The sequence below is a fragment of the Anomaloglossus baeobatrachus genome, chromosome 3, assembly GCF_048569485.1.
Source record: "Anomaloglossus baeobatrachus isolate aAnoBae1 chromosome 3, aAnoBae1.hap1, whole genome shotgun sequence".
NCBI classification, from domain to species: domain Eukaryota; kingdom Metazoa; phylum Chordata; class Amphibia; order Anura; family Aromobatidae; genus Anomaloglossus; species Anomaloglossus baeobatrachus.
The window spans coordinates 468,913,584-468,941,544 of NC_134355.1; the positions used below are offsets into that span (position 1 = coordinate 468,913,584).

At 44.0% G+C, this 27,961-nt stretch overlaps 1 protein-coding gene across 14 annotated transcripts in view; it reads right to left on the minus strand.

The window, feature by feature from the left end:
- Positions 1-27,961, minus strand: part of SOX2 (SRY-box transcription factor 2) — a 1,239,357-nt gene that overhangs the window by 92,880 nt on the left and 1,118,516 nt on the right. Inside the window, exon 1 of one of the 14 annotated variants that reach the window (XR_012751679.1) lies at positions 991-1,005. The exons of the other annotated variants lie outside the window; for them this stretch is intronic. The gene's annotated coding sequence lies outside the window, so the exon portion shown is untranslated. Of the gene's footprint in view, positions 1-990; positions 1,006-27,961 lie in introns of those variants that run through there. 14 annotated transcript variants of the gene reach the window in all.

Below are 27,961 nucleotides of genomic sequence, written 5' to 3' on the forward strand. Positions count from 1 at the left end.
TCATTAACCCTCATACAAATTCACTGCTTCCCCTTCCCATTGGCAGTCCTGGCATCTCTGATTGGTTTCAGTCAGACCGCGCCCCCACCCTGTGTGACAGCGTGTATGACTACTTGGAATCACATATGTTGTCTTTGGCTCTATAGTGGTGTAAAAATAAATAAATAAAAAAAATTGGTGTAGGGTCCCCCCATACTGTGACATCTAGCACAGATAAAGCATATGGATACAGACTTCAGCATCCAGTTATGTGCTTATCATGGTTGTGTATCAAAATAAGATGGACCCATGCAGTTTTATTTTTTATTATTTAAACAAATTATTTAAAAGAAGGCATACATTTCTCCCAATTTTTGTACCCAGCCATGATAAAGCCAACAGCTGGAGGCTGGTATTCTCAGGCTTGGGAGACCCATGGTTATTGGGCCTAAAAATAGCAGCCCGCAGGACATGGTCCCTCTTATTTTGATACACAACCAAGGCAAGCACATGGCTCAGGGCTGCAGCCTGTAGCCATATGCTTTATCTGTGCTGGGTATCATAATATGGGTGACCCTATGCCAATTTTTTTTATTTATTTATGTTTACACCACTATAGATACACAGACAGTGTGTGTGGTTTTCCAGTCTGGGTTCGCCTATGACTAATCATCAGTACATGCATATGTCACCAGAACCACCATCAGTACATGAATACATCACCAGAACCACTATTAGTACATGCATTTATCATCAAAACCACCATCAGTACATGAATATTCCACCAGAACTACCATCAGTACATAAATTCATCACCAGAACAATTATATTAAGTAAGGCCCATATACATTTGTATCGTATCAACCTAAAACTCTTATGATGTCCTTAATATTGGTAAGGAGATGTTGGGAGTTGATCTTATTAGTCATTTTTAGACTGCAGACCATATAGGAACCACACTACTGATGTGACGTAGTCAATATCAACAAGTAAACATTTACAGTTATATACCTTCTACGTGACATCTTCTGACTGAATTGTTTCTTTCTTTTTGTCTCCATCTTGTCCAAATGCCTTAATGACTTTTCACATGCACAGCTCTGAAGACTTTTTTCTTCCCTGCTCTTCTTCAGCACATCCCTTAAAAATAAAAGTGTTATTAAAATACCCTCTTCATGAAAATATCTGTCCATACTGTACCCTAAATAAACCTCTTATTCTATTTAGCCTCCTCATTATCTGCCCTTATGGGCTATAACCACTACACTGTCTGCCATTATCAGCTATAAATGCCACATCATTGGGGTGGCATTGTGAACCAACCTTGTGAACCACAGCATATACCATGGCTGTCCCCTTTCTACTGTTTCCCCTTACACTCTCCACACTGTCCCCCTGCCATGCAAACTTCTCTCCATACTATACGCCATTTCATGCAGCCCCCCTCCATCTCCATTGTGTGCCCTCCCTTCAGAATATGCCCTCATATTGCTTATCACATCCTCTCCACCCCCACACTGTCCCCTACACAGTATGATGGTCATCACAGTTGTCCATGCAATAATTGCTCAACAGTCCCCCAATATACATTATGATGTCCACCACAAGTCCCATATATAGTATGATAGCCCTCACAGCACCCCATACAGTTCTTTTCCCCCCAGTCACTGATACAGTATAATGTCCTCAACAGCCCACTGTACAGTATGATGTCTTCAAGTCCCCCATAATAATGTACCCCACAGCCCCTATAAAGTATGATGGTCCAACAGCTCCCTATACAGTATGATGTATCCACAGCCCCAGTATAATGTCCCCCACAGCACCCTTTACAGTATGATACCCACACATCCCCCTATGCATTATGATGTATCCACAGTCCCCAGTGCAAAGTCCCCCACTTCACCCTATACAGTGTGGTGCTCCCCACATATCCTATATAGTATGATATCTCCACAGGCCGTGTATAATTTCCCCCAAAGTCTCCCATATAATATGATGTCCCCACAGCACTTCTTGTGATGTCACCCACAATCCCACTTTTAATGTCTGCCACAATCCCTCTTGTGATTGCCCCCACAGCCAGCTCCTCTTGTTATGTCCCCACAGCTAGCCCCTTTTGTAATATCCCCACAGATAGCCCCTCTTGTAATGTCCCCATAGCTAGTCCCTGTTGTAATGTCCCTACAGTCAGCCCCTCTTTTAATGTCTCCACAACAAGACCCTCTTGTAATGTCCCCACAACAAGCCCCTCTTGTAATGTCTCCACAGCCCGCCCCACTTGTAATGTTCCTACTGCTAGCCCCTCCTGTAATATTCCACACAGTCATCCCCTCTTGTTATCTCCACAGCCAGCCCTTCTTGTAATAGTCCCAAAAGCTAGCCCCTCTGGTTATGTCCCCACAGCTAGCTCCTTTTGTGATAACCCCCCTTCTTTGGCAAAATAACAAGAAAAATTAAAGAAAGTATATTCCCACCAAATCCAGGCTCTGTAACCTCTTCCATCCTGGATAGTAGAGGATGCTAGTCATTACCGTCATAACACCATATAATGTCCCCTGAGTGTACAGTCCCGGTGAAGACTGGTGAAGTGCCGACCGAAATGTTACTAAAGACAAAGGAAAATAAAGTTGTTTTGTTTTTGAGAACAGAGACTGTGACTGGACTTTATTTGCTGAGAATGTGAATGTGGTGTCGTCTGCAACTGATACGGAGTCCTCCTGTGTGTGGTGTGGCGACGGGGAGGCAAGGGGTTAATGTCTGTGTGTACAGATCCAAGAACCAATTTTTACAGTCTAAGATGTGAGTATGCGTTTATCTGCAGCCAAGTAACCAAGCGATTTAAAGGAGGGGCTATGTCTGGTATTTGTGAAGCCTGTCTTATAACCATCAGTGAAGCCTCAGCTTGGCATATATGTGAGCCCGTCTGAATTTGGTGAGACCATGCCGTTTTTCTTGGCAGGATCCATTTATATATAAGAATGGCATCTTACACTTTAGAATTTGTAAAAATTGGTTGTTATTTTTTATTTTCACGATTTTAAATCAGTGAGCCTTTATCACTTCTTAATAAGCACCTATTAAAGGTTAAGTTTTAGTGTTTGGTTTTTTCATGAACTAAAAAAAGATAACAAACCCCGTTCTGCTATTTTTGCATTCCTTCAGACATACGTGGTTGATATTTCAAGGTATTTTGCTAACATTTTTTTTTCAGATTCTCCATTATCCAGCACTGCTAGAGCTAAGTAGATCCTCTGGTCTCCTGAACTCTGAACAAAACCTACAGCCAGCTGTTTTCTATAGCTAATTAGCTCTGCTATAAATACTTCCCTCCTATATTAGGTAATCCCTGGTGATAGTTTTTGCTTAGCTTGCCTCTAGAGGGAACCTGTGAGCTGTGGACCAGGAAGCCAATCAGAGAACATTTGCTGTTTCAAAGCTGTGTTGAGTTTTTCCCTTAATTTGTCCTTTTTTGTTTTTCCCCTCTGGTCTGTTCTTCACTGTGGCAACACTGGTAGACCAGCGGCACCTGTAGCTGACTTGCGGAAATTGGCGCAAATGTAGCATACCTTTCACAAGTAGCTCAAATAAATCTGGGTAGGTTTTTAGAAACTGCTGAACCACTAAGTTGAGCACATGGGCCAGTCATGGTATGTGTGCGAGCTTGCCAAGCTTCAGGGCCGCCAGCAGGTTACTGCCATTATCACACATGACCATACCTGTTTTTCACCTAAAACAATTAGTTTCATCAGAGCTTGTTGCTGCTTCACCAAGGTAGGGCTACAGTGCTTCCAGCTTTCAACCGGTATGGATGACGTGCACTAAGATAACAATTCGGAAATGAAGGATGAGGTGAAAGAGGGGGTTCAGGAACTGCTGCAGGCCCAGACTAATTTAACATACTTTGTAAATAGCACTTTGCACTTTGTATATATATTCCTGGGCTTGTCTTATACTAGTCAGTCAGTCTATATCTTATTTAATTCACACGGGATATATAGCACTTTGCACATTTTATTTTTTATTTTTTGGGTTAGTGCAATATCTGTACTTTGCGATTTTTTTGCACATATATTCTGACTGCAGAGGGGATTAGTGCAATTTTTATATTACAAATAATTTATTGGCATAATACAATATAATTCAATATTTACTGGCTGCTATTATACTGTTACTATATTAATATACCAATTTCATTATCTTGATATTATTGGATAATTTTCCTTTTTTGTCACTTGACACTTTGAGATATTGTTAGCAGGCATGATCAGATTCATGATCTACTCATATCTGTTAACCCCTTAAATGGTGCTGTCAAAATGTGACAGCGCCATTATAATCGCGGTCACGGTTAAAGTTTACTTTACTTAACACCGGAAGTCACGTGACGTGATCATGTGGACTCGATGGTTGTCATGGTAGCACACGGTCATGTGATGACTCCTGTAGCTCACATGACTCACTTCCTGTTTCACTCGGCCAATAGTTGTGTGAGACAGAAGATGAGCATATCTGGTGTTCATAGATGTGTAGTTGTAATCAGCAGATATGGAAGAGCAATCAGACTGCTGATCCTTATAGTCCCCTAGGGGTACTAGTAAAATAAAAAAAAACGTTTGAAAAATAAAAATAAAAATAAAAAACCTAAAAGATCAAATTACCCCCCTTTTGCCCCATTGAAAATTAAAGGGTTAAAAAAATTAAAAATATACACATGTTTGGTATTGCCGCATTCAGAAATGCCAGATCTATCAACATATAAAACCAATTAATCTGATCAGTAAATGGCGTAGCAGGAAAAAAATTCCAAACGACAAAATTAGGTTTTTTGGTCGCAGCAAATTTTGCGCAAAATGCAATAACAAGCGATAAAAATGTAGCATCTGCGCAAAAATGGCACTATTAAAAATGTGTGCCCGAGACACAAAAAATAAGCCATAACTGAGCCCCAGATCCCAAAAAATGAGAACACCAGGGGTCTCGGAATATAGCGCAAAACGTGCACCACTTTTTGGACAAATTTCTGATTTTTTTTTAACCTCTTAGATAAAAGTAAACCTATACATATTTAGTGTCTACAAACTCGCACCGACCTGAGGCATCACACCAACATATCAGTTTTACCATATAAGGAACACAATGAATAAAATATCTAAAAAAACCATTGTGCAATTGCACTTTTTTTTGCAATTTTTCCGCATTTGTAATTTGTTTGCTGTTTTCCAGTACACTATATGGTAAAACTAACAGTTTCATTTAAATGTACAACTCGTTATGCAAAAAATCAAGCCCTCAAATGACTATATTGACGGAAAAATAAAAATGTTACGGCTCTCGGAAGAAGAATGGTGAAAAAAAATGCAAAGTGCAAAATCGGCCGGACATGAAGGGGTTAAGTGTGACAAATATGCAAGAGAATAAAAAATCTAGAAGGGTCAAAGACTTTTTCACACCACTGTATATGCCTGCAAACGTTCCACTATTAACAGGAAAAAAAAAAATATTTAGGCCTGAAAGAGACTTTTACTTTTAGGTTGCAGCAGCATTATAAGTATAGAAGGACTGTAAGGGGTACTTTGCACGCTGCGACATCGCAAGCCAATGCTGCGATGTCAAGCGCGATAGTCCCCGACCCCGTCGGAGCAGCGATATCTTGTGATTGCTGGCGTAGCGAACATTATCGCTACGCCAGCTTCACATGCACTCACCTGTCCTGCGACGTCGCTCTGGCCGGCGACCCGCCTCCTTCCTAAGGGGGCGGGTCGTGTGGTGTCACAGCGACGTCACACGGCAGGCGGCCAATAGCAGCGGAGCGGCGGAGATGAGCAGGATGTAAACATCCCGCCCACCTCCTTCCCTCCGTATTGCAGCCGGGATGCAGGTAGGAGATGTTCCTCGCTCCTGCGGCTTCATACACAGCGATGTGTGCTGCTGCAGGAACGAGGAACTACATCGTACCTGTCGCTGCACCGGCATTATGGAAATGTCGGACCCTACACCGATGATACAATAACGACGCTTTTACGCTCGTTAATCGTATCAAAAAGGATTTACACACTACGATATCGACTGCGATGCCGGATGTGCGTCACTTTCGATTTGACCCCACCGACATCGCACCTGCGATGTCGTAGTGTGCAAAGCCCGCCTAAGGCAATAAACCCTGCCTATACATCTCTACTTTTAAACTATCCCTAAACTGAATGTAATTAGCAACGGTTATACTAATAAAAGGACAATATGTAGCCCTGAAAAGGAATTTTTCTGTTATTTTGCAGCAGCAGTATAAGTATAGAAGGACTGTAAGGCCATAAACTCTGCCTATATGCCTCTAATCCTAAACTATCCCTTCTCCCTGAAAAGGACTTTTGTTTTAATGGTGCAGCAGCGGTATACAATGACTGCAATATGCCTGCTCTAAAGTTAGCTCTTTCTCCTACAACAACTCTCCCTGAACCAATTCCAGGTATTATATACAGTAAGGGGTACTTTGCACGCTGTGACATCGCTACTGCGATATCGTTGGGGTCAAATCGAAAGTGACGCACATCTGGCACCGGTAACGATATCGCAACGTGTAAAGCCTAGATGCACCGATAAACGATCGCAAAAGCATTGAAAATCGGTGATCTGTGTAGCGTCAGTCATTTTCATAATGTCACACCAATAGGAGATACGATGTTGTTCCTCGTTTCTGCGGCAGCACACATCGCTGTGTGTGAAGCCGCAGGAGCGAGGAACATCTCCTTACCTGCCTCCACTGGCTATGCGGAAGGAAGGAGGTGGGCGGGATGTTTCGTCCTGCTCATCTCCCTCCTTACGCTTCTATTGGCCGCCTGCCGTGTGACGTCACTGTTACGCCGCACGACCCGGCCCTTAGGAAGGATCGCCGGCCAGAGTGACGTCGTAGAACAGGTAAGTGCGTGTGAAGCTGCCGCAGCGATAATGTTCACTACGGCAGCTATCACAAGATATCGCATGTGCGACAGAGCCGGGTACTATTGCGCTCGGCATCGCTAGCCGATGCTAGCGATGTCGCAACGTGCAAAGTACCCCTAAGACGCAATGATGCAATGTGGCCGGCCAATCACAGTAATGCCAGTATCCAACATGCCTACAGCATTACCGTGTATGGCAAACAATTCCTGCATGTTGATCGGTTGTCTAAAAGCCGTGAAACATGCCGGACAGGGACTCAAGCATGGCACTCGTGCACCGCGATGCTCAATCGAGTAATGAAAGTCTCGAGTAGAGTTGAGTGATGTTCAAGTCGAACGGTTCGCCAATTTCATGTTCGAGTGCTTTTGGGGGTGTTAGAGTCGTTCGACGAACTCGAACGATTTGCTAAAAGTTCGGCAGTTTGAGTTACGTTCGAGAACGGTTCGATCACCAAAAGCGTGGCTTTTCACAGTAAGAATGTGCACACATTGCGTATCTGCATGTGTCCTGCGTCCCCAGCACAATCCCTCTCTCTTTCCTACTCACCGATCACGGGCGCCTCACTGCACGGCTGTCACAAATCTCCGGCAGTTTTTCCTCTTTTGAAAATGGCTGCCGCTTCATTATTCAATCAGGTATTCCGTGCCTTCCCCGCCCACTGGCGCCCATGATTGGTTGCAGTCAGACATGCCCCCACGATGGGTGACAGCTGTCTTACTGCAACCAATCACAGCCGCTGGTGGGCGGGTCTATATCGTGCAGTAAAATAAATAAATAAATAATTAAAAAAAAAATGTTCTTCCCCCCCAATTTTGATACCAGCCAGGATAAAGCCACACAGCTGGAGGCTGGTATTGTCAGGATGGGGAGTGCCACGTTATGGGGAGCCCACCACCCTAACAATATCACCCAGCAGCCGCCCGGAATTGCCACATACATTAGATGCGGCAGTCCTGGGACTCTACCCAGCTCATCCCGAATTGCCCTGGTGCGGTGGCAATCGGGGTAATAATGGTGTTGATCATGACAAGCGTCTCCCCGAGACACCTTCCATGATTAAGCTGTAAGTGAAAGTAAAGAAACACACACAGCGAAAAATTCTTTATTTGGAATAAAAGACAAAAAAACCCCACATTTATCTCTTTATTTATCCCCAAACAACAATCCAGGTCCGAAGTAATCCACACGACACTGTCAGCTCTGCTACTTGAAGATGACAGGGAGCCTCGTAGCACACAAGCGCTCTGTGTCCTTCTCCACACAGCACCTGAAGTGAGCCGCGCTGTCACTGGAGACTTCACTCTGCAATGCAGAGGTCAAGATAACCAAATCTTCCTACATTTCTCATTAGAGCCAGTGGCTCAATGGTTAGAGCTACTGCCTAAGAAGCATTAGGTCATGAGTTCAAGTCCTGGCCGCCCCAGTAAAGAATTTAATTTATTTTTAAATTATAATTATTATTTATTTATAATTATAATTTAATTTAATTATGCACTGAGGGGAGGAGCCGAATATCAGCTGTGAGCTGTGGGCCATACCTCTAAAATCGGAGCAGTTCACGGAATGAGACTGCATTGCGCTCTCCTCTCTCTCTTCTCTCTCTCTTCTCTCTCTTTCTCTCTCTTGTTCTCTCTCTCTCTCTTTCTCTCTCTCTCTGTCTCTTTCTCTCTTTTTCTCTCTTTCTCTCTCTCTCTTTCTCTCTCTCTCTCTGTCTCTCTCTTTTTCTCTCTTTCTCTCTCTTCTCTCTCTCTTCTCTCTCTCTCCCTCTCTCTTCTCTCTCCTCTCTCTCTTCTCTCCTCTTCTCTCCTCTGCTCTCTCTCTCCCTCTCTCTTCTCTCTCCTCTCTCTCTTCTCTCCTCTTCTCTCCTCTGCTCTCTCTTTCTATTTTCTCTTTCTCCCTCTCTTCTCTTTTCTCTCTCTTTTCTCTCTCCCTCTCTCTCTTCTCTTTTCTCTCTCTTGTTCTCTCTCTCTTGTTCTCTCTCTCGCTTGTTTTTTCTCTCTCTTTCTCTCTTTCTCTCTCTCTCTTTTTCTTTCTTTCTCTCTCACCCCTCTCTCTCTTCTCTCACTCTCTCCTCTCTCCTTTCTCTCCTCTTCTCTCCTCTTCTCTCTCTCTCTTCTCTTTTCTCTCTCGTCTCTCTCTTTTCTCTCTCCCTCTCTCTCTTCCCTTTTATCTCTCTTGTTCTCTCTCTCTTGTTCTCTCTCTCTCTCTCCCTCTCTCTCCCTCTCTTCTCTCTCCTCTCTCTCTTCTCTCCTCTTCTCAATCTCTCTTCTCTCTCTCTCTCCCTCTCTCTTGTCTTTTCTCTCTCTTTTCTCTCTCCCTCTCTCTTTTCTTTTCTCTCTCTTTTCTCTCTCTCAGACCTGGTGATGATCAGCTGATGTGGTCACTTGACGGAATCAGCTGACACTAAAAGTCGAGTGGTGAAGCCGGCTTTTTACCACCCAGCTAAACTATCAGCTGATGCTGTCGGAAAGGAGTCTGCACAAAAGTGTGTATTTTTTTTTGCACTGATGCATCAGCTAATTGTATAAAAGCTGTTTATACAATCAGCTGCTGTGTCATGTGATTCAGGCCCTTGAACCTGACACATCATCTGATTGCTTTGCCTTCCAGCAAACCGATCAAATGATATTGCATCTGGATTGGACGGCGTGGGACCCTTGACACAGGATTACTGCGGAGGGGGGTTATTTATTTCAATAAAGATGGAGTCACTAATTGTGTTGTATTTTATTTCTAATAAAAATATTTTTCTGTGTGTTGTGTTTTTTTTTTTATCTGTACTAGAAATTCATGGTGGCCATGTCTAATATTGGCGTGACACCATGAATTTTGGGCTTAGGGCCAGTTGATAATATACAGCTAGCCCTAACACCATTATTACCCAGTGAGCCACCCGTCACCAGGGCAGCTGGAAGAGTTGGATGCAGCGCCAGAAGATACTATTGCTAATGTAATCTGACAGGCAGTTACTATAGCAACGGTGCTCTGATCACGTGATTCCCGGTGCCGCAATTCAAAAGCTGTGGCAGCCAGTCCTTCCATGTGGGCTGACTCTGTAAAGAGCGCCCACATGCAGGAACGGGGAAGCCGACCATGTGCCAGAGCATCTTGCCGGTACACGGAGATGTACAAATGAGCACCACGTACTGGAGAGATGCACTGACAGGACCTAGTATGACGTCTAGCCATGTGACCAGTCTGTAGCCAATGAGATAATACACAAGTGACTCGTCACATGCTATTTTGACGTCACGGAAGGTACTATCATCAGTGCTGGTTACCGGGAGGACGCAGCGATTATCGGAAGGAAAAGCGGCGGGAGACAGAGTGCAGGACACGTCGTGGGGACCTGTAAGTGTAATGGCAATGTTTATTAACTGTATGTGTACATGTATAATGTGTTTTTATGTGTTTGTGTATGCCTGCCATTGTTTTCAATGGGGTTTGAATTGGTTCGTCGAACGTTCGACGAACTTGTCCTCCGTTCGACGCACCGAACCGAACTCGAACTCTGGGGGGGTGGCTCATCTCCAGTCTCGAGCATCGCAATGCTTGATTGAGTATCGAGCAGTGGTGAGCATGCTCGCTCATGACTAATATTGTTATACTTCATGTACACACACACACACTCTGAAAAGTTATCTAAAATCATAAGTATGCTTTAACATGTAAAATTAATTTTTCAGCAACTTGTGTGGTATACTAACTACATCCCAATTACTCATGGTCTCAGGGAATGGCCAGCCTCATTGTGCAACATGGCTATGTATTTTTTTCAAACCTTGTTAAGATATAGAGGGTGGCTTTTAGTTGCAGAATTGTTGGCAGCACAAATGTGGAAGAAATTTCGACTACTTTCAATATATATTCTTGTATATTTCTTATGATTATTTAGTAACCCTATGCTATTTCTATTGAATTTACACTATGCTTTCTTTTGAATTCGTATTCTGCTCTGTGCTTGTGCTCAGGTGGGAGCTCTGCATTTTTGTTTTCTGAGCTGTGCACTTCTTGTGGTCTATTGAGGTACTGCTTGGGGTCTCTGAACCCAAATCCGCAACAAGGGATACCAATGTGAAAATACCAAACTTTTAATTTTTCATTTTTTTGAGAATTAAGTTATCGTAGATTAGAAAAGGCAGGGCACAAGAAATTATTCCTGCCTGAATAATCTTCTTCCTTTCCTTTAAATACACCATCTGCTGGAAAAACGTTGGGAAGTATATTTTAAAGGGGTGGGCCTTTAATAACATAAATCACCTCTCCATAGGTGATAAATGTATGATAAAGGTATGATTGTTCCTAAGCACTGTCCACACAGACAGTACAAGGAAGCCATCAACATCTTTTACCTCAAGATGAAATGAAAGAGAGTTGCTTTTATGGCTAACTTTGCACACAGTGTAGACCTCTCTCAGTGTTGCTGACAGTTTCTTGGAGGTTGTTGTCCAAATGTTATACTGGATGCTTCTTCTTGAGTAGCTTCCTCAAGGGTATCTACACTACTTGTGGGGATACACTCCTCTGCAGTACCATGTGTTCTACGTCCGGGGAAGGTCTATGGGGGTGGTGAATAAAAGACGCATCCAGCCAACATCTCACAGCATCTACAAGTGTATTCTGCCATCTGCAGGTTGAAAAGAACAGATAGGAACTAACTAGTGCAATTTGTGTTTCCTCGAGGGAAGAGTTTAGAAAAGATGCTGTGTCAGGTGGTATTTGTGGCACAGTTGTTTATTATCTCGGAAGAGCCAAATAGGGGAGGAGTTGGCTCCAAAAGTTGGAAAGGAGCAGTCATCTGAGCAGTATTACAGCTACCGACTACAGAAGGAACCTAAAGACCAAGCACCGAACACTGACTATAGAAGGAACCTGATGACTGAATACAGAACACCAACAGAAGAAACCAGAAGACCGAATACAAAATTCCAACCACCGACTCCAGAAGGAAACCAAAGACCAAATACCTCCCTTCTTTTACTATTGTTAGTGAACTATTTATTTATATGTCTATCCATGCATCTCATATCTCTCTGTTATCTACCTGTCTGTTCATTTTGTATCTATCTATCTATCTATCTATCTATCTATATTTCTTAAATAACTACTGATGAAAATCCCTTAGACCATATGCTTCATGTAGATGGGCTCTCTGCTTCAGACTTCTGGTGTTTGTTAGGGATGTCAATTTTTTTTCCAAAATGCTTAGATTGGTTTAGTCTAGACAAATCAGCAGTGGCTTTCAAGCTTTCAAGTGGAACTTTGAAGTATTGGGTGGGGGACAAGGGACACTGTTTGCCCAAAGGCCCTCTGAAGTTGAGGTTAAAGTGAACCTGTCAGTGGCAATATGCACCAGAACAACGAGCAGTTCTGGGTGCATATTGCTAATCCCTGCCTAACCATCCCTGTATATAGTAGCATAGATAAAGAGATCTGTAGAAAAAGTATTTCTAAAGACTCTTTATAATATGCTAATGAGGCCAGGGACTAGTCACAAGGACATTATTTCCCTGATTAGCCACCCTCTAAGCATGTTAGTACGCCCACAGAGGCATGCTAACATGCTATTTAATGCAGTGTCACCAATGGTGATGCGTGTACCTGTGTCTGCAGTGAACGCTAAGCTGAATGTCCCGCACTTTTGGTCATGTGCACTAGACCTGTCTGAAGCTGGGACGAATACATTCGGCTTTATACTGCGCATGACTGGAAGTGTGGGACATTCATCTCATCGTTCACCACGGACACAGTTACGGGCATCACTGCTGCTTACGCTGCATTGAATAGCAAGTTAGTATACCCCTGTGGGCATACTAACATGCTAAGAGGGCTGCTAGTCAGGGGAAGTAATGTCCTCACGACTAATCACTGGCCTCATTAGCATATTATAAAGAAGATTTAGAAATACTTTTTCTAAAGACCTCTTTATGTATCCTACTAGATGCTGGGACGATTAGGCAGGGATTAGCAATATGCACCCAGATCTGCTCGTGGTTCTGGGTGCATATTGCACCTGACAGCTTCCCTTTACAATAGAACTCTTTGGCCACAGTGATCAAAGGTATGTGCAGAGAGAAAAGGGCACAGAATTTCAAGAAAAGAACATATCGCCAACCATTAAGTATGGGGGTGGATCAATCATGCTTTGAGGTTCTATTACACCCATTGTCACAGGGAACATTTAACGGGTAGAGGGTAGAATGGATTCAATAAAATTTCTCCAAATTCTTGAGACAAAAATAACATCATCTGTAAAAAAAGCTGAAGTTGAAAAGAGGATGGCTTCTACAAATGGATAATGATCCTCAACACACTTCAAAATCCACAATATACTACCTCAAAAGGTGCAAGCTGAAGGTTTTACAATGGCCCTCACAGTCCCCTGATCTGCACATCATTGAAAATCTGTGGCTAGACCTCAAAAGAGCAGTGCATGGAAGACGACCCAGGAATCTCAGGGAACTGGAAGACTTTTCCAAGGAAGAATGGATGAAAATCCCTCAAACACGAATTGAAAGACTCTTAGCTGGATACTAAAAGCTTTTCCAAGCTGGGATACTTGCTAATGGGGGTGCTACTAGGTTTTAACCATGCAGGGTGCCCAAACTTTTACATGCCACTGTTTAGAATGCTATATGCTATTCAACAATATGAACTACTCTGCAGTATGAAGCTAAAATGAAGATTTCAAAACTTATGCAGGTTTCATCATGTAGTTTTGAGAATGATTATTTTCACATTCTACATTTCAAGCAACAAGCAAACTACATCATCCACGGAGTGGAATGGGTCTATGACCTCTATTATCTATTGGAATACTGCTGAGTATTGACTTGTAATAAGCATATTGTGTTAAACTGTCTGTACTAGATATTGCCTGTGTGACGTACTAAATGTTAATGGGTCCTAACTAGGATCTTTTTGGATTTCTTCTGATATTCAGGAAATTGTGGGAAGAACATCCTATAAGTTTAAAGAGATCACTCCTGTTATTGCTGTGTACAGCACATTTTATTAATATTATATGTTCAATACAAATTTTGCACTTGGGAATAAATTCTATTAATTACATATTTTTTAAAGCTTTCCTTGTTTTTTTTTTAAAAAAACTATTTATTGTTTTTACCAGTCCCCATAGGGGACTTGAAGCTGCAATATTCTGATCACTTGTGCTGTACAGAGTGGTGCTTCAGCAATGCTGTCTTCCTATGAACACTGGCACTCAGCCGGCATTCACAGGAACTTTATAATGACAGATACATGCGTCGTCAGCTGACCCCTAGCTGTGATGACAACCCATCTGCATCCTGTGATCACATCACTGGGCCACCAGAGAGCACCAAACTCAATCACTCTCATCTCCTTCTTGTAGACTGCAGGTTGATTTAGACCTGTGAACCTGTGAGTACAGAAAATGTTGGTGTACACATCAATATGGCATTCTGTCAAAGGTAGTACAATGACATCAACACATCACTCCATCTGAGCTAAACGGAAAAAGTTGGGCTGGTGGGCTTGTCGAGAGTCTTGACATAAAGTATGTATATATATATATATATATATATATTTATTTATATGTACTTTATTTCTTTTCTTCTGATGCATTATTACTTCTAAACAGGCACTAAAAGTGCATTATTACTTTTTTAAGTGGGGCTTTCGGGGATCGTTATTGTTAAGGTGTCTGCTTCGGAGGTAGAAATGGGCCCCTGTACCTCTAGGGCAGGGGTCTCAAACTCGGCTGGGTGTATGGGCCGCACAGAGGAAAAAAAATAATTTGGGGGGCCGCATTCTTTGCAGGACAAAGTGACATTTTTATCGGTACCATATATAATATATATATTTTATTTTTTTTACACACCTTGGGATCACTGATTTTCAACATTTTCACTTGTTCATTATAGCAAACGTGCACATTCTTTGTTTAAATATAAACTTTTTTTTTTTTAACATTTTATCCCTTTCTTGTAACTAAAGGCCCCGTCACACTAAGCAACATCGCTAGCAACATTGCTGCTAACGAACAACTTTTGTGACGTTGCTAGCGATGTTGCTGTGTGTGACATCCAGCAACAACCTGGCCCCTGCTGTGAGGTCGTTGGTTGTTGCTGAATGTCCTGGGCCATTTTTTAGTTGTTGCTGTCCCGCTGTGCAGCACAGATCGCTGTGTGTGACAGCGAGACAGCAACAACTAAATGTGCAGGCAGCAGGAGCCGGCTTCTGCGGAGGCTGGTAACCAATGTAAACATCGGGTAACCAAGAAGCCCTGTCCTTGGTTACCCGATATTTACCTTTGTTACCAGCCTCCTCCGCTCTCACTGTCAGTGCCGGCTCCTGCTCTGTGCACATGTAGCTGCAGCACACATCGGGTTAATTAACCCGATGTGTGCTGTAACTAGGAGAGCAAGGAGCCAGCGCTAAGCGGTGTGCGCTGCTCCCTGCTCTGTGCACATTTAGCTGCAGCACACATCGGGTTAATTAACCCGATGTGTGCTGTAACTAGGAGAGCAGGGAGCCAGCGCTAAGCATTGTGCGCTGCTCCCTGCTCTGTGCACATTTAGCTGCAGCACACATCAGGTAATTAACCCGATGTGTGCTGTAACTAGGAGAGCAAGGAGCCAGCGCTCAGTGTGCGCTGCTCCCTGCTCTCTGCACGTGTAGCTCCGTGCGGTGGTAACCAAGATAAATATCGGGTTGGTTACCCGATATTTACCTTAGTTACCAAGCGCAGCATCTTCCACGCGGCGCTGGGGGCTGATCACTGGTTGCTGGTGAGCTCACCAGCAACTTGTGTAGCGACGCTCCAGCGATCCCTGCCAGGTCAGGTTGCTGGTGGGATCGCTGGAGCGTCGCAGTGTGACATCTCACCAGCAACCTCCTAGCAACTTACCAGCGATCCCTATCGTTGTTGGGATCGCTGGTAAGTTGCTTAGTGTGACTGGACCTTAATAGTCTTACAATTAGCACTATATAGAAATTTTGACCAACATCTTTCAGTAATGTTCCCCATATTGTTGTAACGTGCCCATCCTTGTCCCCTTGTAGTTATGTGCCCCATCCTAGTCCCCATCCCACAGTAATGTGCTCATCCTTGTCCCCATCCTAAAGTAATGTTCCCCATCCTTGTCCCCATTTTGCAGTAATGTGTTCATCCTTGTCCCCATCCTATAGTAATGTGTTCATCCTTGTCCCCATCCTATAGTAATGTCCCCCATCTTATAGTAAAGTTCCCCATCCTTGTCCCCTTGTAGCAATGTCCCCATTCTATAGTAATGTGCCCATCCTTTAGTAATGGGCCAACCTTGTCCCCACCCTATAGTAATGTCCCCAGCATTATCCCTATTCTATAGTAATGTTTCCCATCCTTGTCCCCTTGTAGTAATGTCCCTATCCTACAGTAATGTGCCCACCTTGTCCCCATCCTGTAGTAATGTCCCCATCCTATAGTACTGTGCCCATCCTAGTCCCCATCCTATAGTACTGTGCCCACCTTGTCCCCATCCTATAGTAATGTCCCCAGCCTTGTCCCCATCTTATAGTAATGTGTTCATCCTAGTCCCTATCCTTTAGTAATGTGCCCATCCTAGTCCCTATCCTATAGTAATGTGCCCATCCTAGTCCCTATCCTATAGTAATGTGCCCATCCTAGTCCCTATCCTATAGTAATGTGAGCATCCTAGTCCCTATCCTAAAGATCCCAAACTATAGTAATAATGTCCCCATCCAATAGTATTGTGCCCATCCTTGTAATGTCCCCAGCCTTATCCCCATCTCATAGTAATGTGCGCAGTTTGTCCCCATCCTGTAGTAATGGGTCAGCAGTTCCCCTCACCTTCCACAGATGCTGGAGTGAAGCTGAGGGGGTGGTCTCCGGCCCCAGATCCACAGTGATTGGAGAGATCGGTCACAAGGCCGGTCTCTCCAATCAGAGCTGGGGGCGGGTGAAACACAGGTCACCCAGCTCCAGCCAATGATCAGGGCTACAGCTGCCCTGATCTTGGCTGGATTTCAATGTTTCAGCGATTTTCAATGGCTGAAACATTAGTTGCTGTGATTGGCTGACGAACGCCGCTCAGCCAATCACAGCCTCCGTAGGTCCGGGGAGGAGACACCACCCCTCCTGAGGTCCCCTCCTCCCCGAATCTAAGGTATTTGCAGCCATCGCAGCCACCGGGGCTGCGATTTCGCCATAACGTACTGGGTACGTCATGGGTCCTTAAGTACCAGGGAGCCATAACGTACCTAGTACGTCATAGGTCGCTAAGGGGTTAACGTCCAACACACACACACACACACACACACACACACAAACCATTCTTTTCACCTGTCCCGCGCCCCCTCCGCTGCCTCATCTCTGCTTCGTGCGGCCCCCAGGCCCGTGCCCCTGTTACTATCGCGGCAGCTGCAGTGTCACTGTCGGTGATTTATGTGAGATGATTGTATTGCCGGCATGAGAGCGCAGCCCCAGCAACACATTCATCTGACATAAAGTGCAGACAGTGGCTGCGGCCCCTGCCGCGATAGTGACCAGGGGCACGAGCCTGGGGGCCGCACGAAGCATCCTGAGGGGCCGCATGCGGCCCGCGGGCCGCGTGTTTGAGACCCCTGTTCTAGGGTCTGATATGTTCATTCCTGGTAAAACCTGAAACCATAGCTGCACCTCTGGTCCCTCTTACTCTGGTCAACAGTTTTTTGTCTTTTTTCTGCTCTCTGATCAAGTTGTAGAGTGAACCTGTCATTTTAACATGTGGTTACGGCACGTTGTGTCTAGTCATTGGCAGAGCTAAATATCCTAATAATGGAGTGATTAATATATTTTTTTCTTTTATGGAAATCACAAACATTTATGGAAAATCCCCACATTTATGATTTGTTATGCCTTCGGATGCCTTATCCAAGTACATTTACAAACTTTAGTCAGAATTGAAGGGCAGAGAAGATAACAAGATTAGGAGAGTGTGACATTAAATATTGACATAGTGACAGAGGGAGGAAAAGGATAGGACATGATAGGCATATTCCCTGACAAATTCATGATGACGAATGTGTAGACACGGCACTGAGAGAAAGAGATGTGGTAGGTCTGGATCAATAGTATCTGAAAAGATATCACAGCAAATTAAAGAAAGACAAAGGGGAAGTATTTCCCTTCTAATGAGATCATAGGGCAGGGGAAAAAGGTTAGTTTTTAATCTCAATGCACAAATGCACATAATGAAAAGATGGCTTCAGTTACTGGGAAACAGGGAAATCATTTGTACCAATAAACTGTTCCATATGAGAATCGGTACAAAAACATCGAACTGCCAAGCCAGGCAATGGTAGTATTCACAGGGCTATTATATTCTCTATTAGCTTGCACTTGTACTCGAGAGTCAACATTAAAAATGTTGAACCATTCCTTCTTCGACCTTCTTCTATTTATTGACAGAGGTCAATGAGACCGGTGCCATGGTCACAGCCAAAGATAAGTTATTGATTGGGAAAATAATGCACTAAGCATTTGGTTAACAATGCAATTGTTTGTTTGTTTTTCAAGCTAATGTCTATGTGGCCAACTTTAAAGGGATTTTTTGGTTTTGGAAAACTTCTGTTCCCTGGCTGCAGTTTGTTTTAAAAATGCAAACTTTGCTTTAGGCCTAAAACACACTTCCGCAAAAAAACATCCGTGTCTTACGGTCCATTTTTCGGGTCCGTGTTCCGTTTTTTTTGGGGCGTTTCTCCGGTACGTATGGCATCCGTGTGATGGCGTAGGCGAGCCGCGTGTACGTGTAAAATGTCCGTGTATGTGTACGTGGAATGTCCGTGTGGAATGTCCGTTTGTGTGTTGCACAATGTCGTTGATACATGTCGGCTGACAGCAGACAGAGTTGCGCGATGAGAATGAACTCGGGTGAACTTCCCCCGACTTCATTGTCATGCCGCGGCTCTGTCTGTGTGCCGCGTGACCGCTAATCCCCCGAGTGACTGAAGTGAGCAGCCCTCTCTCATACTTACCGCTCCCCGATCACCAGCGCGGCGAGGAACAGCTGTGCAGAGAATACGCGGCAACAATTACTTTGAAAATGCCGGCCGCTCATTAATCAATCTCGTATTCCCTGCTTTCCCCACCCACTGGCGCCTATGATTGGTTGCAGTCAGACACGCCCCCCACGCTGAGTGACAGCTGTCTCACTGCACCCAATCACAGCAGCCGGTGGGCGTGTTTATACTGTGCAGTAAAATAAATAAATAATTAAAAAAAACGGCGTGCGGTCTCCCCCAATTTTAATACCAGCCAGATAAAGCCATACGGCTGAAGGCTGGTATTCTCAGGATGGGGAGCCCCACGTTATAGGGAGCCCCCCAGCCTAATAATATCAGTCAGCAGCCGCCCAGAATTGCCGCATACATTATATGCGACAGTTCTGGGACTGTACCCGGCTCTTCCCGATTTGCCCTGGTGCGTTGGCAAATCGGGGTAAAAAGGAGTTATTGGCAGCCCATAGCTGCCAATAAGTCCTAGATTAATCATGTCAGGCGTCTCCCCGAGATACCTTCCATGATTAATCTGTAAATTACAGTAAATAAACACACACACCCGAAAAAATCCTTTATTAGAAATAAAAAACACAAACATATACCCTGGTTCACCACTTTAATAAGCCCGAAAAAGCCCTCCATCTCCGGCGTAATCCAGGATGGTCCAGCGTCGCTTCCAGCTCTGCTGCATGAAGGTGACCGGAGCTGCAGAAGACACCGCCGCTCCTGTCTGCTCCACGCAGCTAATGAAGGCAATAGCGCGATCAGCTGAGCTGTCACTGAGGTTACTCGAGGCCAACGCTGAATACAGCTGATCGCGCTATTGCCTTCATCAGCTGCGTAGAGCAGACAGGAGCGGCAGTCTCTTCTGCAGCTCCGGTCACCTCCATGCAGCAGAGCTGGAAGCGACGCTGGATCATCCTGGATTACGCCGGACATGGAGGGCTTTTTCGGGCTTATTAAAGTGGTGAACCAGGGTATATGTTTGTGTTTTTTATTTCTAATAAAGGATTTTTTCGTGTGTGTGTGTTTATTTACTGTAATTTACAGATTAATCATGGAAGGTATCTCGGGGAGACGCCTGACAATGAGGAAGGAAGGAGGTGGGCGGGATGTTACGGCCGCTCATCTCCGCCCCTCCACTTCTAGTTGGCGGCCACTTAGTTACGCCGCTGTGACGCCGAACGAACCTCCCCCTTAAATGAGAGATTGTTCGGCGGCCACAGCGACGTCGGTAAAGAGGTAATTGCGTGTGACGCTGCCGTAGCGATATTGTTCGCTATGGCAGCGATCACCCCATGACGCGCCACTGACGTGGCCAGGTGCTATCACTCGCGACATCGCTAGCTATGTCGCAGCTTGTAAAGCCCGCTTTAGTCTTCTTTTCCTTTAATCAGTACCAAGCTTGTTCACGGGCCATGCCTGATATTACAGATCAGTCGTTTTCAAATAAATAATGCCTAGCAACAATACAAGACACAATCTTTGGAAGAGTGGCACAGATTCTTATTTCTAATAATTTATGACATTTATATTTCACCTAAAATTATTTCTGTGACGTTTAACATGTAAAGCAAGTTACAATATCATTAAGTCCAAATATATAACTAACACTTAATGACTCTGTAAGAAGAAAAGCTCTATGTAATCATTGCAGGAAGGAAAATATAATTTCCTGTGTCTGTGTACCTGGTGCCACCATCAAAATGTGGGAACTGTTGATGAAGCCTTTTATTTGTTGAATGGAGAATGCAGTGGATGTGATTCCTCTGTGCACAGCACCCCTGCTTCCTACCTTGTTTAAAGGGAACCTGTCAGGTCCAATATGCACCTAGAACAACAAGCAGTTCTGAGTGCATATTGCTAATCCCTGCCTAACCGTCCCTGTATACGCTAACATAGATAAAGAGATCTTTAGAAAAAGTATTTCTAAAGATCCTTTAATATATGCTAATGAACGCGGGGACTAGTCCCAAGGCCGTTAGTTCCCCTGGCTAGTCGGCCCCATTAGCATGTTAGTACACCCCTGTGAGCGTGCTAATATGCTAATGAATGCGCAGCGTCACAGGATGATCTCACCTCTCCGATGCTGGATTTCAGCTCAGTGCGCATGACCCCGGAGTTTCAGTCATGCGCACAATGAAGCTGGGTGCAAGTGTACTGGCTTCAAAATGAAGTAGGGCGCATGACCGAAAGTCCAGGGTCATGCACACTGAGCCGAAATCCAGCGTCGAGTGGCGATAGCAGCAAAGAGGTGTGTAAGATCATCCTCTGACGTTGCACATTCATTAGCATGTTAGCACGCCCACAGGGGTGTACTAACATGCTAATGGGGCCAACTACTAAGGAAAGTAACACCCTTGGGACTAGTCCTCGCGCTCATTAGCATAGTATAAAAAATCTTTAGAAATACTTTTTCTAAAGATCTCTTTATCTATTCTACCAGATGCTGGGACGATTAGTCAGGGATTAGCAATATGCACCCAGAAGTGCTTGTGGTTCTGGATGCATATTGGACCTGACAGGTTCCCTTTAAAACAAAATGAGTGTAGAAATCTAAGTTATAAGAATATATTAGGCATGGGCATAACTAGGAAAGGGCAGGGGGGGTCATTTTGCCTCTGGTGCAGCCAACAGCGCGACACCTTTGAGCTGCCTAATACAGTGGGACAGTATGAAGGAGAAAAGTGTGGGTGGACAGTAAGGGGGGAAAAGTGTGAGAGGACAGTATGAGGGAAAACATGTGAGGGGGCGGTGTAGGGTGAGAAACGTGTGAGAGGACAGCATGGGGGGATAGTGTGAGGGGATACTATAAGGTACAAAAGTGTGAAAGGGCAGAAATGTGTGAGGAAATAGTATAGGGAGAAACTGTGAGGGGGTAGTGTATAGGAAAAGTGTTAGGAGACAGTATGAGAGCGAAAAGTATGAAGGGCCAGTAACAGTGTGAATAATATAAGGGAGAGTATGAGGGATAAAAGTGTGAGGGAACAGTATTGAGGAGAAAGCTGTGAGGGGGAGAGTATGGGAGAGATAAGTATGAGGAGACAGTAAGGGGTAATATTGTGAGGGGACAGTATGAGAGAGTGTGAGGAACAAGTATAAGGAAGAAGAGGGAGGGAACAGTATGGGGAAAGGGAAAGTGTGAAGGGACAGTAGGGGGAAAAAGTGTAAGAGTACAGTATCAGGAAAAAGTGTGAAGAGACAGTACGGAGGTAAAAGCGTGAGAGCACAGAATGAAGGGAGAAATGTCTAAGGATAGAGATGGGGAGATAAGTGAGAGTTATAGTGTGAGGAGACATATTGGTGAAAAGTGTGAGGGGACATTATAGGGGTAAGTGTGAGGAGAAAGTATTAGGGAGAAAGTTAGGGAACTGTATGTGGAAACAGGAAGTGTAAAGGGACAGTATGGGTAAGAAGTGTGAGGTAACAGTATGAGGAAATTATTATAAATGCCTACGAAGACCGGAGGGATGTGTGAGCTGACAGTATTGGGGTGAAGAGTCTGTATTGGGTGGAATGTGAGGATAGTATGGCAGGAAGTGTGATGGGACGGTATATGAAGGGGAAGTGTAAGGAGACAGTATTTAGGAAACCTTTAATGTGATAGTGTGGGGGAAAAGTGTGAGGAGACAGTCCAATGGGAAAGTGTGAGGTTCCTGTACAGGGGCACAGTATGGGTAAGAATCGAGTAAGGAAATAATATAGGGAAAATGTGTGAGGTAATAGTATAGGTAAAAAAGTGTGAGTAGACAATATAGGGGAAAGTGTAAAGGGACAGTATGGGGGAGAAATGTATAAGGGGACAGTATGGGAGAAAACTGAGGGTAAAATATGGGGGAATGTTGTGAGGAACAGTACTGGAGATAAAAGTGAGAGAGAACAGTATTTGTGGGAATTTGAGGGGACAGTATAGGGTAGAAATATGTGTGGAGACAGTATTAGAGGACACATGAGAGGACAGTATGGCAGGAGGATAATGTGAGTTGATAGTGACAGTATAATGAGACAAAAGTATGAGGGGAGTATGGGTGGAGTGTGAGGGGACAGTATATGGGAAGAAATGTGTGAGGAGACAGTATGAGAAGAATACTGTGAGGTGACATTATGGGGGAATTGTGTGAGAAGACAGTAAGGGATGGGCAGTATGGGGAAATAGTATAAATGAACAGTGGTGTGAGGAGACAGAGTGGAGGAGAAAAATGTGCAGGCAGAGTATTAGTGGTAGTTTAATGTGGAAGTGTGAAAGCACGGTAGTATGATGGGAAATTGTGAAAGGGCGATGTGATGCCCTGGACTAGCCAGGTAGTCACAGACATAACATCACACACACCCCCTCCCCTGGATAGTTTACATCAGTCAAACAAAATCCTTGTTGCCTCCTCCAGGGTCTGATGTCCACACCAGGTGGCGCGGAGCCAGGTGGTTGGCCCCACCCACCGAGGAGTTCACAGGCCTGGAGGCGGGAAAAGTGACAGATCTGAGCTGGAGTTGAAAGTGAGAGGACAGAAACTGTTGGTGTCTGGGTCAGAGACCAGGCACTGTCAGCAAGGTCGGCAGATGGTGGTTGCCGTCTGCAGGAGGTGGTACAAGTTAGCGGAACCGTAGGACCGGGGACGGGTGGTGGCCCGCCGGTACCGAGCCGGGGAGGAGAGTTGTACCAAGCACACCAAGGCAGGGCCATCGGACCCCAACTAGGCTAGGAGCCGCCGACAACGGTCAAATCCGAGAGTGACCGGAACCCCAGGGGTTCCCTAACACCCAAGACCCGACAGAAGGCAACCGTCCACACCGTGAGGGTAGAAATCCACCGCCATAGGCTAGAGATCCAAGGGCCAGCGCCTGCAGGCAAAACGGGCTCCTTCGGTATATACACACCGGGGAGCGGACTACCGTTGGGAAACCATCGCAGGGAAAGACAGCCACCATCAATCTGTCCGGGGAGAGCAAGGACACTGCAGCTGGCTGCGGGACCCGTCCATCCAGCCGTTTGGTTTACCAGAGACTCTGTGAATTTGTAACAACAGTGCCGTCTGGCACCGCGTTGCCCCTGCAACCCTGCACCCCAGCTATCCTGCCTCCCCGTATCGCAACCGAGCCCCGGGATCACCAACCCCTACCCACGGAGGGGGAACCAACATCCTAGCTGCTCCCTGCCATCGCTCCCGGGATCCCCGTCACCAGCAGCGGTGATGCCCATCATCACCACGACCCGTGGGTGGTGTCACGAACTATCTCCCCAACAAACCACACCCTTTTCACTAGTGGGCGAGGAGCGCTGCTCGAGTCCCCGGGTCCGGCCCACCGCTCGAGCCACCGAGCAGCAGCAGAAGCCCCGGACCCGAGCGTAGCGAGCGCGGCCCCTCCGACCGCAACAGCGACATAGGGTAGGAAAGTGTGAGGAAACAGTATGAAGGGGAAGTGTTTGCAGACAGAATGTGGGGGATTCTAAGGGAATAGTATGGGTGTGAAAAAGTGTAAGAACAGTATAGAGGGGAAATTTTGAGGGGACAATATGTAGTGAGAAATGTGCGGGACCAATATGCGGAGGTAAAGTGTTAGGAGACAGTATGGAGGGAAAAGTTTGAGAGAACACAATATAAAGTATAGAGATTGCATAGAATAGGGGATCAGTATCGGGAAGGGACAGTGTGAAGAAACAACAAGGAGGGGACAGTATACATAGGTGGAGTATTAGGAAGGGGACCAGTATAGAGACTGGGTGGAATAGGAAAGACAGTGTAAGTGGACAGTGTGAAGACTAGACTCAGTATCAATAGGGGGCAGCATGGTGTGGGGACACTTTAGATAGGGACAGTGTGGTTGTTATAACTAATAAGGGAGAACAGCATGCCAGGTATAGCTAATAAAGGTGAACAATGCTTGTTAAAGTTCATAATGGCAAACATTGTAGGAACAATATTTTAGAGGAGACAATAGTGTGGAGAAAAAGAACTATAAAAGTGGCAGTGTGGGTGTCATATTTTGTTCAGCAAGCACAGTGAGCATAATTATAAATTCAGGGGTACAGCTTTTTATTCAGGAGTATTATAAAGACATTATTTTTAAAGTGTGCAGCAGAAAACTGTAGAAGATGGAAGTCTACAGAGATGAGCTATGGATTTTCAAAGTCTGAACCAGATGTATAAGAAAGGATGGAAAAAAAGAAAGGATGTCACCTTTACAGTACCTGGATGTAAATGTCTCATTTGTAATGTGGTTATTGTATGGTCTGTAGTCTGATGATGTCTGTTAACACCTCCCAATATTTCCTTACCATTGTTACAGACATACTGTAAGTTGTAGGTTCATGCAATACAATTGTATATGGGGGTGACCAAACACTGCAATTGACTGCTGTTCTAAGCTTGTTGATGTATTCATGTAATAATACTAGTTGTGGTGCCATTTTTTTTAATGTTGGTGGTTCTGGTGCTGTATTTATGTACTGATAATCTGATTGTAGTTCTTATTATGTATTCCTGTACTGATGTTGATTCTGGTGCTTGATTTATGTACTAATGGTGATTCTGATAATATATTCCTGTACTGATGGTTGCTGTGATGATTTTGTCTGTACTGTTTTTGGCTCTGATTCTGTACATGTGTAGTAATCCATAATTTGTAAGATAACATGATACTAGTTTGTTAATAAAGTATTGCAATCTGACAAGTTAAGGATTTCTACATCTGTATTTACGTTAGGAGCGTTAATTATAATAATCAGCACTGTAGCATGCCAAATTCTAATATTGTAAAATGTAGCCACTGTCAGGATTCGGCTCTTCTTGTCACTCATATGTGATTTTCACACAGTTACATCCTAACTAGCCTCTTTTCTTGTTTTTCTCAATGAAGCAGTGGCTTTAATTTTTCACTAAACATTGAGAGAATTAGGAAGAATATCTAGTCAGCACATAACTGTACATATGCAAATGAGCATATGAGTGGTCACAAGATATAATGATAATAAAATGTATTCACTTTTATAGCGGCATTTATTCTACAGCGCTTTTCATACATTGGCAACACTGTCCTCATTGGGGCTCACAATCTAAAGTCCCTATCTGTATGTCTTTGGAGTGTGGGAAGAAACCCACGCAAACACAAGGAGAACATACAAACTCCTTGCAGATGTTGTCCTTGGTGGGATTTGAACCCAGGAAACCAATGCTGCGAGACTGCAGTGCTAACCACTGAGCCACCGGGCTGCCCTAGGATGACTACTCACACCACATTAGCTATGTATAGATGTGGGCACCAAAATACATTTTTTACCCAGGTGCAGGAAAACTTAGATTCACCTTTATATTAGGGAGTTATTGATCACATAATGTCATAATACAAAAGAGATTCAGACATGAGGATTAATTTTAAATAAATGATACAATTAAAAGTTATATGAATTACTTTTATAACATGCTTTTGTGCTCTTCTTTCTCAGTGGCAGAAAGGAAAGGAAGTTAGAAATTCCCTTTTGTTAAATAATGAAATTATCAACATATAATTACAATAGCTCAACCATAACAAACATTTGCATTATTCTTATTTAAACACAAGAGACGTAAAACACAACTTAGAAATTCTTCCCACCTTGTGGTGTGTCCCATACTTACCTGTACCTTCTCTCTTATCAATAATTTCTGACATAGGCTGTCACTAGGAACGTTACAGTGCTGCCACTAGAGATTGCGTTGCGGTAATAACAGAAACACCGGGCTTGAGTGCTGCCCACCAGGATTGACCATCAGTATCAGTAATGGCTGAGCAGCCAGTCAAAAGGGAACCACTCAGCAAACTGCAATCTATTCAATTTGCCTATTCCCGTTCACCTGTGGCAGCTATTGAATACTTACTGCTTAGATGCCACCGTGAAGTGCAACTAAAACTGAAGTCCTGTGTTTTGCCCCTGCAGGTTTTTTGACTATTCTATTATTTAACCTCTGGATGCCCATATTATTTTACAGCTGAGCCTATGGACTGTAATGCTCTAAGTCTTTCCAAAACTACATAGTTGCCACTTATTGTTACCTTGTCCCTGTCCCTTTGTTAATATTCTGGATTATATAGTTTTATCTGTTAGATTGCTCCACCGTCCAGCAGCTAATTGGCAGACACAACTCAGTTGCCCCTACTAGTGAAATGGCGATATCTAGGAACCTCTTGGACCTGGAGTAGAATGATCTATATATACTTTAGCATTACGTTTGACTGTAATGAGTTAAGGCCCCGTCACACACAGAGATAAATCTTTGGCAGATCTGTGGTTGCAGTGAAATCATGGACATATTGTTCCATTTGTACACAGCCACAAACCTGGGACTGATTGTCCACAATTTCACTGCAACCACAGATCTGCCGCAGATTTATTTCTGTGTGTGACAGGGCCTTTATGAAGTGTGGGGGGGAGGGGGTACCTGCCAACCTGACTTTTGGGTTTTTTTTCTGGACAGTTTATAAAGAAATTACAGATAGACAATATTTGTTATAGACACATTGGAAAACCATAGTAAATCATTATGATTATAAGTGGTACACGTCTACAACCCATATTTCTGATATGCATTCACTGTAAACTGTAAAATGATGATAATCATAGTCAAAATAATCTGTATAAGTTTCTTTAGCTTTAAAAAAAATCACGGACGCCTTCAATATTTTTAAGGAAAAGGCAAAAAAATGCCATTTTTTACAGACTTTCCTGGAATTTCTGGAAAGTTGGCAACCTAGCTGCCATCTAGGCACAGATCACCCATTGTGGTCAATTTCATAGGAAGGTAACATCTTAATACATGAAGAGTAGGAAGAAATTGGTGAAAATTTACACAGACATGGGAAGAGGATGTTAAGTACTTTCAGATATAATGATAACCACTAGCCACTATGCTGCTCATATTTGTAATAAGTTGTAAAAATCATGGACTTTGGTAGCATGGTTATAATTGATGCTTCAACACAAAAATATTACCTAACAATTGGGCTAATAAGTTCATTAGTTGGGTGTGAATACTGATGATGTGTACCC